At 41.3% G+C, this 14226-nt stretch overlaps 1 long non-coding RNA gene across 1 annotated transcript; it reads right to left on the reverse strand.

The window, feature by feature from the left end:
- Positions 1-312: 312 nt before the first annotated feature.
- LOC310827601 lies at positions 313-13927 on the reverse strand. The gene is made up of 3 exons (XR_014556459.1): positions 13838-13927; positions 11789-11958; positions 313-387 (listed from the first exon to the last, which is right to left on the reverse strand). It is a non-coding gene; the product is annotated as an uncharacterized lncRNA (long non-coding RNA).
- Positions 13928-14226: the final 299 nt, after the last annotated feature.

Below are 14226 nucleotides of genomic sequence, written 5' to 3' on the forward strand. Positions count from 1 at the left end.
AGGGAAATGAGAACATCACTGGGCTGTAAACTTATGAAGATGCTAATCTGAACATTGTGGCAAATGAGATAATACAAATACCAAACACACAAGTCAATAACGCATCAGATTTCACTTTCCAGTTATTGTATCTGACATTGCAGTATATTTAGTTTCAAACAAAGACGTCTCTGGAATATTTCCTCCAGGAAGTAATTTCAAAGATTATAGTGCATTACCATGCTTTTGTGAGCAAAGCATAAACTGTCACTCATGGGTCTTTTAACTCCCCCCCCCTTTTTTTTTTACATTTAATTTTTGCTCTTAACAGACCTGGCTGCCAGCATCAGATTTTCTAGTGGCATGAATGATGTAGTAGAAGTGTAGCTGAATGATCCTCTGTGTCATCTGGAAAAGAGAAACAGGATTTAAATAAATATATTCAGTCAATGAAAACTTCCAGGAAGGCTGCTGGTAAAAATGGTGTCAAAAAGCAAAACAACAGCAGCCCCGCCCCCCCCCCATCTTCAAAATCACCCAAATGACATCAAAAGGACTGCAGACGTAAGAGGTGTCTGGGTTCAAACTAAGAGGCATCCCAGCATATTATCTGGCATCAACGTTCCTCATGTTTTAATCTCGCTCTCTGTTTATTTTTAACTAGAAGCATACCTGGAGTTCTTCCTTGACAAATGTTTTCTTTTGTACTCCTCCTCTGTAACTCACCACACCCTAGGCAATGTGTTTAGCAGAAATATATCGGAAATATTTGTGGCTTGGATATATGAGAAGAGCTTGTTGACTTAAACAAGCCAGGTACACCTTTATGCGGCCACAATAGAACAGGAAGACCACAGCTGAGCTCTCAGCAATGCGGATTTTGTCTGGGCAGCTCAAGAATGTTATCCACAGAGAGTATCTTTTTTTTTCTTTCTAATGAGGATGGGATTTTGTCCTGAACAATTTTTGTGGTTGTCTGTTTAAACTTGGTTGCGGTTATCACGTGGGACAGTTGACCAAAGACATGCCTGAGGTTTCATGTTAAGACAAAATGGTCTTGGCAGAATAACTGTCAGTGAAAACTATCAAATGATGTGGCCCATTATATATTCTCTTTTCAGCCCTACTGCCATTTGAATTCCTTCCCCCCACCCAAATCCCCAAAACCCTCATTACACAATAAACATAATTACTTCCACACAGTTGGTGCCCCATAGCACTAATTGCTATGGTTGCAATTGTTTGTTACCAAGCAGGAAAAAGTAAATAGTTAAATGTGGGAAAACAAGAGCCCTGTGCAAGTGTTACTCACGAGAAGAGGCAAAGCCATGTGGCTTTGAAGGTTGGGCTAAGAATATGACGTCACTTGCTTTTTTTTTTTTTTTTACCCCACCAGCTCTCTTCACACAAAAAACACCTGCAGACTGCCAATGCTTAGAAATATCATATCCCCGAGACTAAAGCTGGGTTGAATATTCCCTCCCTCCTTTCACAGCTCAACTTTTGAGAAGTGGACACATTTTTAGAATTTAGAGAAGTTTTACCATTAAAGAGCAGGTGATCAAGGGTTCTCTCCCTTTCCCCCGCTTTTTATCTAAAATCCTGGGACAGAATGCCACATGGGAACATTGCTGACATAGACACTGAACACACTTGCTTGGGAAATTTAGTTTAAATAGAAAGGGGAAGAGACTTGTACCCCCTGGTTTGACTGTCTTTAATTGGTAATAGACAATTAGAAATATGAAAGTTTTCCCTAGCAAGATAGGAGAAAAGTACCAGTTTGATCTAGAAATGTTTTCCCCACTTTTACTCCCTGAGCCAAGTATTACACTTTGCTGCGATTTCCTAATAAATCTTAAGTTGATACCTGGAACTTGTCCTATGTCTGCATTTGAACGACTTGAGGTGATGCACACTGCTTCTTAGAGGTGTTCTTTCGGTCATGGCGCCATGACATTGCAATACCTTTCGAGGGAAGGTTGACATTGGTGAATCATTGGCCTGGTTGAATCACTACTTTTGCCTTTATGGAAACATGACTGTGCATAAGGACTTCTGGGACAAGTTCAGACCAATATTATACTGCTGCTAGATTTTTTAAAATATGATGTTCATCTTTCTTTCAGTGGTTTCTTTCTTTTTGGATGCTGCTATTTTGCAGCCTGTATTTTTATAATTGTGTTAATTGCTTTAGTTCCACATTCTAGGAAAGATAAACAATTTTAGAACTGTTTGCAAGCTGTCTTAGGACCAAACCCAGCCATCCTCTGAAATCCACCCTTCTCCAGATTTTGAATGCAGTGCTCCAGCCAAGTCATGTGTACAAAATTGAATAGTGTCTGTATAAAAATGGATTAATTTTAAATGCACTGAAGATCATCCTATAACCTAAAAAAGGGAAGTTAGACAAGAAGTCTTCACTCAGAGCTGAATTCCATGCAAAATCTTAGCAATTCATTTAGAAGCTCATAGGCAGATATATGTTTGAACAGGTACAATTAAAAAATCCTGCAACTTTCTAGTACTGGCACAAAGGAACCGTTCTCAGAAGTTCACACATTATGTAGAAAAGAAGCTCCTAAATCTTGAGTCACAGTACAAAGCTTCCTCCAAGGACAATCTTCATAAATTCACAAATATTAACTAATGCAGGAATAGCCTGTCCAGTCATTCCTGACCTTTGGCTATGTTGGCTGGGGCAGATGGGAGTTGCAGCCCATAAAACCTGTAGGGCGCCATATTGGCCACCCTTGAACTGAAGAGTTTGTCCCTTGAAGTAATTGATTGTTATGGCTTTTGATGCTTTGCAAAATGTTTAAAATCTTGATGAGCCTTTCAAAAATTAGAATTCCCTTTATATCATCTGACCTTTCATAAGATGCCCTAAAGTGGCTATTCTTTTCAAAGGCATTAATGTTTTCTTACATTAGCTCCTCAGCCAGAACACCCTACATCATTCCCTCTTCTGCAATTTCCTGATTCTCCATTATACATGCTCTTTAATGATGCAGTATTTAATAGAAGCCTGGGGCCAAACCTGTCTGCAAATGCTTTCTGAGAATACCCAGGACATAACGAAGAAAACTGAGGACAGTGAATTTGTTTCATTTCCAACAATATTTAATTGCATGCTGAGTAATAAAAATAAATGAGGCTCCAAAAGATAACTCTCTGTGTGGTTACTGGCCAAGTTAGCTGATTCTCAGTTTGACATTTACTTGTCCACTAGGTAGATGTCAGCCATGTTTGGAAGAAACAGCAAGCTATTCACGCACAGGTAACTACGGCATGCCACAGGGTACTGCAGGTACCACCAGAGTGAAATGTCTGTCCTAAGATTTCATGTGATCAGTGATCATGGATCATTACTTTTTAATCATATAAGGACAACCCTAGAAGCTAAGCTGGGTAGTGATGGCTACCCATAAAAATGGATATCACTCACCAGAAGGTGAACTAGTGAGCTGTGGAAAATTCAATACATTTTTACAAAGCATTTTCACATTTTTTTTATATGTGTGTAGATTCTACCTCTGTCTCAAATGAAGAAGGGCTGGCCAGACTTGCTGATCTAGCACCACAGAGAGACAGGTCCTGGAAACCAAACCAACCCCAGCATCATGACCAGGTCCAAGTCCATCAGATTGGGGGGGGGTTTATTCAGGGACCCCTGAATCTAAACCTTCAGTGACTGTACTTCCAGAGCCTGCAACCCCTGTGGAACCACATGGCTCCATGCCAGGGAACCCCATCCCCATGATGGCCTATCAACACAGGCAACGAACCTGGAGGGAATAATCAGAGGAGAGTAAGTACGCTGGACTCCAAGCTAGAGGCCTGTCCCTTTAAGGCTTCCCTCTCATCAAGGAAGAGGCAGGGCATGGGAGGGATAGTCTGGCCCTGGATGTGTCAAAGGTTTCAGTCAAGTCTAGGCATTCTAGGAAAAGGGTGCTCACTGAGAACTTTCCATGGTGTCACCTTATGACATATCTCTTATCAAGATCAGGACAGGTTATTGTTCATAGTAGATTGTGGGGACCAGTTTGGGGGGCTGATCTGCCTCCCTCCCAGCAAATATTTCTCCTTACCCAAGACCCATCACCCAGTTTGGTGGTGATGGCAAAAGAGAGAAGAAAACGTAAATATTGTGCCCTTACTGGGATGCCCTCTCTGGTCATCTTTTTAAGCATTTGACAAGCGGAGAGGGAATAATAAACTCCCCTTCTCAGCTGATCTGCTTGGGTGGTGTGTGTGTGTGAATGTGAGAGTGTGCATGAGAGAGTATGGGGTAGCCATACCCACTGCTGGCATGGATGACCAAGGGATGAAGGTGGCTATTGGGCCAAAATAACTTTAGCCACCCTTGCATTAGACTCTGGAAATGATGAGTTATAAATAAAAAGGCCAGGTGGCATAATACCACAATAGTAGCAGTGTTGACACAATGTTTCTGAGGGTCAATGTGGTGAAATATATGTAAGTAAACAAGGAACAAAATGGCTATAAATTGTGGGGTTCAATATTCAATCCTTGCTAGGTTGGCTGTATTGACAGATCCAAGCACAATGTTTTAACACGTGAAAAAAAAAATTTTTTTTTTAATCTATTATGTATGTAGAGGGACCAAGGCAACCAACCACCCCATCGGCATATAATATTTTGGGCATGACTGTTCCCTGGAAATCGGTCGTTGCTTGCATTTCTTTCGCAATGTTAGAGATGTACTGTATTTCTCGTAACTCCTTACCTGGTGAAATTGTCCTTCGTAACTGCCACTTGTAACTCAGTATATAAATAATTGGAGTGCATTCCTTCTTGACTTGGCAGCCAGGTGAATAATCTCCAAGGACCAGACTTCAGACAGCGCCCACTAATTAGCTGCATTTTTGTGGTGTGCCTGGCTACCTAGAACCTGCTGAGGCACAGAAAGTGCCTTGGCACACTGATCTGAAACTGCTTCTGACATCATATGGTTCTCACATTGTCTGAGAGCAGCTTCTCAACCAGTACGCCAGTATGATCTGTGAAATTCTGGGATTTAGAGGAGGCGAGTAGGTGTGGAGATTGTGCCTTTTTCTGGGATACGGAACCATTTATGCAGGAATGGCATCTCCCATTACTCTGTTTCAGCTACACAGCTATAGGATGAGAAACCATTTCTACATAATGGAGCTATTTAAGTGTCCAGGAGTAGGAGCTGGCGATCCTGATTATTTCACTTGTGATGTTTGTTCCCTGGTGGCATCCTTCTGTCTCAGGAAACAATGGAGGAGCGTGCTTTTGGACATCAGGTCAAGCTGTTGGAAGGTTGCAGCACCAGCTGTGGCTGTAGAGACTGATGCAGGAGAGACATGTTTTGCTGCAGACATCTTTCTAATGCAGAGTTGGTCTCGTTCTGGAAGCCAGTTCCCCGTAGAGCATATCCTAGGGGATTCTGCCATCTTCAATTCTGTGGACATGACCAAGCGTAGACATCACTAAGACAGGAGTGTGATCATGCTGGAAATGTGGGCTTGAGAGGGCACATCTTTGTTTGAATTCTGACCTGCCATTTGATACCCAAACTCCTTCTGACGTAGCGTATTTTCCAGCTTTAGCAATAACAGTAACTGCAGTATCTTCCACTATTTTCCTTCTGCACGTATTTTATTGTCAACCTTGTTCTCTTCTTTTCGTAAGGTTCTGCAAAGAACAGGAACTCCTGCTGCAGCTGTTTGCATTTTCACAAACTCCCTTTCTTTTATTTTCTGACACTACGGTGCTGCATATTCTGCTCCTCTTTTTGCCTCTGAAAAACCACATGTATTTAGAAGATAGTCTGCTTCCATCTTACCTTTCACCTTAAAGAGTTTAGGAAGAATTCAGAAAAAATCTCGTGTCTGCCAAAAAAACCAAAATCATAAATTATGACACCTTGTTTGAAGGACATATATCTCAGGAACGTCTGCATGTTTACTTGGAAGAAAGCCCCACCATGTCCAAAGGGATTGAACCCATCAAAGGTTCTTGCTCATGGCTTTGTTGCATTTGTCCCTCAGGCATGAAGCAGTATTTATATTCCCCTGGCCACCTTATATTTATCTGTGGTATTGACCTCTCAGTTCACATTGCCAGCAATCATAGCACCTCTAATGGAACTTGTGTAAAATTAAAGAGATAAAGCTTTTATCTTTTATACTACCCTTCCTGTGGGGGGAAATTGTACCATCAACATTCAGGAAAGGAGCAAGCCTATTCAATGGAGACCTCCGATACGACAGATCTGGAAGCTAAAGTGCACATATAATCAGTTTGTATAGGCTGATTTTTTTTAAAGCCTCGTTAAGTTTGCCACCAAATTATTTGCTAAAAGCAAATCTACCAATGTGTACAATGAGTCAGAGAACTGCCCCCTCCCAATTAATCACCCTGAGCTTATTTCATGCAAGACAACCATTGCTTTATCACTGTAATCAGAACATCCTTGGAGAAATTTATTTAATTAAGAGTATAAATAACATAACGCCACATGGGAGACATCGCAGGGCCACGGGGACAAGGAAAGCAGATTCTGCCACCAATGTGTCTGTTTTATCTGGATTTGGTTGGCATAATGTTTTTATATGTAGGTAGGCTAAAGGTGCAAGCCTAAAGTCCCAGGGTGGATTGCAACAATGTAAAATACAATTTAGAACAGACTTAAAACTAAAAATACAATCACAAAAGGTGAGTCCTAAACTGGTAAGACAGCTACAGCTATTCTTGGACTGTGATAGCTTGACCACATTGATAACCTCACCTCTGTCTACCCACCTTGGAAGAATGGCAGATGAAGGTGATTGACTATATGGGTTTGGCAGAAATGACGAGCAGAATCCGAAACCAGGGAAGAGAAACAGCGGAAGAAGATTGGAAAAAATTTAAGGACTATTTAAAGAACTACTGCAAAATTAATGAGTGTTAAAATGATGTTGGATTAGAAAATAAGCAGTTACTAGTGGTAAAGGATAAGTTAAAGAGAATAAGTAAGATTAAACTTAAGTTAAAATAAGGGAAGGATTTGCTGAATAATTGATTAGAAATTGGAATACAGAAAGGGGAAGTATGAGGAAGTCGGGGAAGTAAATTATAAGAAAATAAGATTCTGAAATTGTACTTGTTTTTTGTTTGTTGTGTCTATTGTATTGCTTTGTTTTGTTTTTGTTGTTATAAAATTATGGAAATTTTAATAAAAAATTTATATATATAAAAAAAGATAACCTCACCTCTGGATTACTGCAATGCACTCCATGTGGGGCCATACTTGGAGTTGGTCTGGAAGCTGCAGCTGGTGGGAAATGAAGTGGCTAGATTACTTGTGTGAGCAAGTTACCATCAGTATACACCAACCTGCATGCAAGATCTGCACTGCCTGCCAGTCTGCTACCAAGCCAAGTTCAAGATGTTGGTGTTGTCGTAGAAGGTCATACACAACTCAGGACTGGGTTACCTGAGAGACCACCTTATATCTGAGATCTGTGGGAGAGTTCTCCTGCAAGTTTCAAAGATCTCAGAAGCTTTTAGCCCCTGTTCTGTGGAGGAGTATCCCTGTTGAGAGATGACAGTCACCTGCCTTTTGCACTTTCCAGAAACAATGTGAAGATCTATAAATGCTGGGCCAATGGATCTGTGTCTTGAGTATCTGGCTTTAATTTTGTTTTAAATGCATCTTCTGGTTTTTGTTGTTGTTCTTTTGTGCATCACCTTAAGGCAATTGTATGGAGAATGATATTAATAAATTGTTATTACTAATATTGATTCTGACTTGGCTATGAATTTTAGGAATCAATTAAAGCAGACCCATTCAGTATCTGGGATTCTCCACTTCTGCCATACAGATAAGTGGGAGATAAGAGCAGGCTATACAGGAATGTTGGGGGGGGGGTTGCAGGTCTTAAGTGTTCACACGTGCTTTTCTATTTCAGTCTGTGGGATCAGCCCATCTATACTTACTTTCTAAGTTGCCAATTGCATTTGACTCCAGCAAGTGAGAGTCAAGGTGATCGTGGGAGGACTGATGTTTGAATAGCTGGAGTTGCTCTTCCTATACAGAAAGACTTTCTGTGGATGGATGGGACTTTGGCAGGAAACAAGCACTGGTGAATGATGACATTCCATGAAACCACAACTTATTTACTCTTCTGGCGTTGCCTGTTTATATGCAGCTCACTGGGCATTCATTATTAACAAACTCAGAGAGAGAGAGAGATCAAGGATCCCATTTGTGACTACTGGAATTCCATATGACAGCCATTAATCTTTTGTGTACACTTGCCACTTCCTAATATAAGCTTGACAGCAATTAAATATGCATCTCTTTTCATGACTGAGAGTTCAACCAGTGTTTAAAAAGGGTAGATATTATCTTGGCCTGATTTACTTCAGAATAGACTCGTTTGATTCAAGGATGCTACTTTTAGATATGTGATGGTGGGGCCTTATAACATGAAATGGTGGCATTCCTGTGGTATGTCAGTGTTAAGCTGCCTAACACAATACACATCTTCATCAAAACAGTTCACATACAAAGCTGAATAGCTTTCTGATTAGCCTTATGTTTGCTGTGGGATCGTTTGCACTAAGTGCCACCTGATTGTATTGATAGGTTAAGATGTACAGCTATTATAACCGTTCTTTGGAAGCCTAGGGCTTTCTTGGAAGAGATGTTAACCTAACATGTCTGTAATTACATTGAATTTCCTAGGATCCTTAAAAAAGGGTGTGTGTGGTTCTAACTTAGAGACAAACTGAATATTGTATTGAAAAGATCAGCAGCTTCACATGTGAGCACTTTCAGGTATCTCAATTGGACCCAGTGTTGTGCAAATTGCCAGTATGGGCCCAGTGATTTGTTCATTTGTAATTTGTCAATGTGGGCTGGAATGTTGTCACTTGTCCCCACTATTTGCCACAGTTCCTCAGACTACCTGAGAAAGTTAGTTTGGATACAGGGTTTTGCAAAGAATACATTCTGCTTTTCCACAATCTCCTTTCCCTCTTTTAGCACACCCCTGACATTCATGCTGTCCAAAGGTCCAAGAGCCTTCCTACCCCATTTCCTGCTTCAGATATATCTAAATAATATTTTATTGTTGGTTTTAATGTTTTTATGCTCCTCAAATTCATCCTCACATTCCTGTGTTGAAAGACTCTTAGGCCACATACACACCATACATTTAAAACACTTCCCCTGAACCTGATAACTGGAGTTTACCCCCCACAGAGCTAGAATTTCCACTACCTCTAACAAATCACAGTTGCCACGATTCTTGCTGGGCTGTGTACTTTAAATGTAAGACATTTAAAGCTGTGTGCTTTAAATGTAAGGCTGTGTGCTTTAAATATAAGCAGCCTTAGTCTCATTCAGGAGTACAATGAAACAAGACCAAGCAGGATATGAACCTTAGTACTTTCCTTCTGAATTCTCATGTAATGTGAAAGTTGTTGAGTGCAATCTAGGTAAGAACATCAGGCTCACATGGTCCGAGGAAATAAGTGACCTTCAATTGCTTATTATTCCACCCTACCCTGAAGGCTTCAAGTGGATTAGAATATAAAACCAGAAGCATAAAAGAGTAAGTATATTTATAGCAATGCTAAACTAGGCAGTTAGTCCCTATTGAGTCAAATGGGAGTTAAGTGTGCCTCTTATTCCCTCTCAATTCTGCATCAATATTGCTTTGAATTACCCCTGCATTGGAAATGGCAATACTGGGTGCACAGTACATATTTCCTTGCAGAGATTGCATAATGTTGCTGGCCGAGCCTATCTGCAACTGAGGTCATTTCCTCCTATCCATTCTTCTGGTTTGTTTTGAAGGGCTCATTGTGCTACTTGGAGTTAGTTCAATTCGCATAATTCTTTTTTGTTTGTTTGTTTTGGATTAGCTCAGAAAGGGTATTGTGCATGCAGATTTGCATGTATGCACATGTGAGAGCTAGAATAGGAGCCAGGTATGACACTAGCTAGGGCAATTTCAGACAAGTGCTGCAGAAGATTCTTCTTCTACGGCCCAGCCTTACCCAACCTGGTGCTCTCCTGATGTTTGGGATAGGAATGGTGTGAGCTACAGTCCAAAACCTCCCATTAGGTGTGAGGATCCCATAGGGTCCTCGCCGTGGGAGCACATTCACCCGGTGCTATACCAGCTGCACTGGCTCCCAGTGGAGTACAGAATCAGGTTTAAGGTGCTGGTTTTAACTTTTAAAGCCCTATACAGCCTAGGACCCTCATACCTATGGGACCGCCTCTCCTAGTATGCCCCACGGAGGACCTTAAGGTCTGCAGATAATAACACCCTGAAGATCCCAGGCCCCAGGGAGATTAGACTGGCCTCGACCAGAGCCAGGGCCTTTTCGGCTGTGGCCCCAGCTTGGTGGAACCCTCTCTCACAAGAGACCAGGGCCCTGTGGGATTTGACATCTTTCCGCAGGGCCTGCAAGATGGAACTATTCCGCCAGGCCTTTGGTGGTGGTCAGGCCGATTCTTTTATTTCTGTATACGAACAAGCATTAAAAAGGCCTCCTAGCCCACTCACAGGTCCCTTATAAGACCAGTGGTAACAGTTGGCCCTAGAGAATATTAACCACGCTCAATTTTACCCTGTGGACTGCCATCTGTCCAGATTTTAATTTGCTCTGAACTAATTTTAAGATGTATTTTAATTAATTGATTGATTGCCTGCTTTATGTTTCTTATTGTCTTTGTATACTGTGTTAGTTTGATGAGGTTAGCCGCCCTGAGCCCAGCTCCAGCCGGGGAGGGCTGGGTATAAATTAAAATTTATTATTATTATTACCGGTAATTACCCAACAAAACATCAGAAGAGCTCAGGTGGATCAGAGCAAGCATCTGCCTACTCAAGAGCTGGTGGTATATAGGGCCTATTGGGGGGGGGGGCTGTTGGAAGTATAAGGAGAGGTGAGGATTCTGGGGATCCTTGGCCACCCTGGAGGCCTCTAGTTGTATAAGTGCAGATCTTCCTCTCTGCCAGTGGAGCAACACTTGCGCCCCCTTTGCCTGGCTTTAGGATTGCTCTATTTTCAAGCCAGGTTCACCCAAACTGAGCAACTGTTCCGCCCTGAAAGTATTGCATAATCTGCGCTCCAAATTCTCTTTATAATGAGCTTTTAGAAGATATTTATAAGTAGGCTGTCAGCTTAACAGGATGTACCAAATCCTGTCGCTTCAAAAGCCATTCCTTTTTTTGAGGGGCTTCTTAGGGCTTTCTGATCCCTGCCAAATGTTAATCATGCAGCTGCCAACACACTTATTATTATTGCCCAGCATATCTTTGATGTTATGTTGAGGGTGAGCTCCAGTTCGAGAGGTAAAATTAGAGCACCCTTTCAGCAGTGGGATTATCCCACAATCCAGGGATGGGTGGCTAACCTGTAGTCTACCAGATGTTGTTGACTACAGCCGGCATGCGGTTGGAGATGATGGGAGTTTGTAGTCCAACAACTTGGACTACAAGGTTCCATGGAAGACCACAGGTTCTCCATGAAATTCTGCTCTAAGCCTTTGTTCCTTATCTATATCCATTGTGTCAGAGTGTGACACAAAGACCTTGAAGGAATTCTTCTTACAAGCAGGATTTTGTTGCTTCAGCAAATGGTGTAAATTGTCCAGCTGGTAACCTGCCTGCCTTTGGTATTTGTTTGAGTAACTCACATGACATGCCAGCCACTATATTAGAGCAATATATCCTTAAGATGTCATTCGGTAGCGTCCAGATATAATGGCTGTTGAGTGCGCAATATACATTTCTGACACATGTTGAGGTACTGTTTGCGCTAAGCGTGTCCTTCATCCTTCGGTAAGGTCACATCTAAAGGAGGTGGGGGGGTGAAATCAGTCTCCTGAGCTGTTGAGATGAAGTCAGCATATTATCAACACACCAGCCGCTGTACGTGACAAGGCTGGTGTCGGAGGGAAATACAGGAGCCAAAAATAGTCTGGAAAACATGAGATATAACTTTAAAGGGACAGAATCCAACAATCTGAAGCCAAAATGGGTTTTGTTTCCTCTGATGTATAACTGCCTTATGTGGAACACCCTTCAGCTTCTAAAATTTATCTGATCCTAATAAATTCATAATTAGTAATTTAAAAAAAAGGACCTGTTTCTGATCAGATCTGTAAGCCTGCCTGCCTGCCTTCTCTCAGAAGGATGGGGGTGGGTTTCTTGGGTTGGGGGAGAAACCTAAATCATATTTTCTGGTGGAAATATACAGACTGAAACATAGCCATCCTTTGAAAATTCCCAAATTCCCCGAATTTTGCAAAAATCCCTGAATTTTGCAATGCAGTTCTCCAACCAAGAAATGTGTACAAAAATGCATATACTAAGATAAAAATGTATATGTCAGTGAAAAGAATTACACAAGTGTGTTGTATTAGAGAGCACTGCTTGGCAAAAAAGTGCATGTTAGGCAAAATCAACATACTATTTAAAAATAGCACAATGAGGATGAACTTTTATGAGGACTTATTTTTTTAAAAAAATGGAAATGTAGAGAACTGGATTTCAGATAGTAAAAAAATGAAAAAACAAAGTTGACATATTTGCCCCTCTGTATTGGGGGACAGGGGCTATGGTTACTCATTGTAACAGGTAGCAAAGAGTTTTTGTTTTAATGTATCTATATGGCTTTTTGCTTTGTTGTTGTTTAGTATGTTGCTTTGAGTTGCCTTTGGCAAGAGGAAACAACAACAAAATAATAATAATAATAATAATAATAATAATAATAATAATAATAATAATAATAAAATAAAAAAAATAATAATGAACAATTTTCCCAATGGAGAGATTCAGAAAGTAGAGTCCCCCACTTTTGGGCTTTTTGGTTTGTTCATAAATGATCTAGAGTTTTTCGCTGGAGATGCCAGGGACTGATTCTGCGACCTTCTTGCAGTGCAGATGCCAAGTGCTGTTCTTCCAATGTGGCAGGGAAAGTAAGCTATATGCTGCTTCTCTTCTGTTTTTGATGCTTATGTGTAAGGGACAAAATGGAAATTTAGCGTTTGTCTCGAGCTCCCATATCTCACCGTGTGGGAGAGATATGTGAGTTGCCACATATCTTGAGTGGAGTGGAGTGAAGCTTGAGAAGAGAAAGTGCAAAGAGGAAACACTTCCTTCCCCCTTGTCCCATGTAGCAGCCTAAGAATCTGCCTCTTCTTCACCATTTATTACAACCAATATACCTAACAATGCAGCTTGGTCTACACATGCAGCACAATAAGGTGCTTCTGAGGTGGCGAATGATGGGATCTTTCACTTCAGACTGCAGGCCTTATAAGGATAAATGTCACTGTTTGGGATGTTAGGCCCAAGCAGAAGGCAAGGCTAGAAGCAGAGTGAGAAAGCAACTAAAAGAGTGAAGACCTGTTGTATATATAGTTCTATTTCTTGTTTAGCTCCTCTGACCCGCTCATCATTTGGCAGAGAACATTAGAGGCTCCGGCTCTTATTTGTGAATGTTTCCCTTTTTAAAAACAGCAATACCAATATCACATACCCATGAACTGCAAAGAAAAAAAGGGACATCCCATTTTTTCTTGCAGGTGGACAGTGGCCAAAATGGCCACCACAAACTCACATTATTATGGACACCGTGTGGTTTTTTTTTGGGGGGGGTGATCTCATGTGAGTCACATGTGGGAGTGTGGACCTGGAATATGGCTTCCTGGATTTGGGTCATGTCATGCTGGAAGGTATTATCTCAGTCGGCAAGTACATAGCCACCTTCATCTATTGGGGTTTTGTGGGGGTTTTTTTACTTCCAGTGAGTGCTTTAAATGGAATAAATATGCAAAAAAGAGGGTTTATCTCACCTGAAGACTAATGTAGTGCAGTCCACTCTCCCACCTCATCCATTCTGCTACTTGTGAAGATTAGGCCTGTGATGGATGGGCTGCGATGGGGAGACTCCTAAATATCTGTTTATTGCAAAGACCCCTTCGAGGCTACAATTCAACAGAAGACAGAGACACATTGTACTCTTGAGGTTGATGAATGATGGACCTCTGCACAAAGGGCTGGCTAAAGACATATTGCTACCTGAGGTGGAGCAGCAAATGGGTCATGCCCCGCTCTCCCCAAAATCAAGGTGTATAGCACCCTAGGGCCAAGCAAGTTATTTTGTCACTTGAGGCAGAATATCTTGTAAGAGCCTCTCCCCTTCTCCAGCAGGAAAATACAAGAACAATTAATCAAATAACTG

This window comes from Podarcis gaigeae, assembly GCF_964106915.1.
Source record: "Podarcis gaigeae genome assembly, chromosome: 11".
NCBI lineage: Eukaryota > Metazoa > Chordata > Lepidosauria > Squamata > Lacertidae > Podarcis > Podarcis gaigeae.